Genomic DNA, 1976 nt, shown 5'->3' with positions numbered 1-1976 from the left:
GCTGACCCCACAGGCACCCTAATCAGACTCCCGCTGGCTGCCTCCCCCCAGCGGACGCCCTGCCCTCCGACCCGAACACTCAGACACCGCGATCCTTCCATCCTGTACCTCCGAGAGCTCCACACGGAGACTGGGTTTCCGCGACCTTCCACGAGCTGCACCTCCGTGAATTCTTTGCCGCGTCTGTCCTCGCGCAGCCTACGCGCCGGTCTGTGGCGACCGAACAGAGTCGGAGGCATTTGTGCGGCGCACCGACGCCTGGACTTCCGGTTTCCAGGGAGACAGTATCTGCGCCCGTGTCCTCATCGCATAAGGGAGCGGCCATCTTTCTACACTTGACGTACAAAAGGCGAAATAGCCGTTTGGACCCGAGTCGCTAGGGAAGGCTTGGGACGGTGAAAAGCCACCGAACGACTTCATTTCTCGGCGCCTCAAAACCCTGTAAACAAACTGCATTCACTTTCAGAAGCTCGAACTGGCGCCAGGCAGACGTGGGGCGGGCTGCGTCCACCTCAGCAACCTGGGGAGAAAGCTGTCCGCTTTGCACAGAGCACGAGTCGGAAACACACCGCGGGCGCAGCCATCTTAGAAGTTAGGTGTCCGTACAAAGGAAAACGACTTGTCCGCGGAGTTAGAAGAGCCAAGGTACAGGCTGAAAGGCAAATACCCCGAAAATGCTTTTGGCGGAAAGATTTGGGGGACAGAAAAGGGTCTTCAGAAGGATAGTTATAAAGACAGACACACACACACCACACCACACACATATACACACACCCAGTGGGTCTTTTTGAGAACTAAAGGCCAGGATTTCTGGAAGGCATAAATAACTCCACAGAGAATACAAAGTTATGCAAGACTGGAAAAGTAGTCACCGTACAGGGTGTCCCCAAAAATGTATTTAATGGCCCTATTCGGCTTGGCTCAGTGGATAGAGCATCGGCCTGCAGACTGAAGTGTCCCAGGTTCAATTCCAGTCAAGGGCACATGCCTGGGATGCGGGCTTGATCCCCAGTGGAGGGCGTGCAGGAGGCAGCCGATCAATGATTCCCTCTCATCACTGATGTTTCTCTCTCTCTCTCTCCCTCTCCATCCCTCTCTGAAATCAATAAAGAAATAATATTTAAAAAAATGTATTCATACTTTTTTTCTGATAGCTCAGTTGATGCCTCTTTTCAGATTTAACCCATTGGAATTAAGAACTATTCAGTGTATACATTTTTGGGGGACACCCTATATATTACATGGCTGAGCTATAAATCGTATGTAATAGCCATCAGAATGTAAATACTACATCTGATTTTTTAAAATTGTGGTAATGCAATAAGTAAACTTTTCCCACGTTCTGTGAGCCATTTTAGCAAATTACCATACCAAACTGAGGAGGAGGTCATGGAAGTCCCTGACTTATAGCCAATCCATGAGAAATACAGTAGGCCCCCACCTGGCAATTGGCATCTGAAGTGGGGGTGGGTAGCAATATTGTAGGATTGGGCCTTTAACCTGACTCAAGGAAGGCATTGTCAGAATTGAATTGGACACACACTTGTTATCACAGATTATTTAAATAGAGAGTTGCTTGGTGTGTGTGTGTGTGGGGGAAACAACCTGCATTTGGTGTCAGAAATATTATAAGGTAGAAAAATAGTTCTCATTATGCAGCTCTTTGGAATACAGTCTGGCAGTTCCTCAAACAGCTAAACACATTTACTATTCTGTGATCCAGCAAGTTCACTCCTAGGTTTGCATCCACAAGAAATGAAAACATATGTCCACACAAAAATATGTACGTTTATAGAAGCATTAATTAAAATAGCCCCAAAATAGAAACAACTCAAATAGCCACGAACTGATGGGGCGAATGGAGCTAGAAAATGATAACCAAGCTAAAATAGAAAAGGGGGAAATAAACAATTTATAAAGTAAGAAATAAAACTAAGATTTTAACTCACTTTTAAGGTGGCAAAGCTTAAAAGATT

Source organism: Myotis davidii, unplaced genomic scaffold (genome assembly GCF_000327345.1).
Source record: "Myotis davidii unplaced genomic scaffold, ASM32734v1 scaffold1388, whole genome shotgun sequence".
Classification (NCBI taxonomy): domain Eukaryota; kingdom Metazoa; phylum Chordata; class Mammalia; order Chiroptera; family Vespertilionidae; genus Myotis; species Myotis davidii.
The sequence above is the reverse complement of the archived record's forward strand: the minus strand, read 5'-3'. Positions refer to the sequence as shown.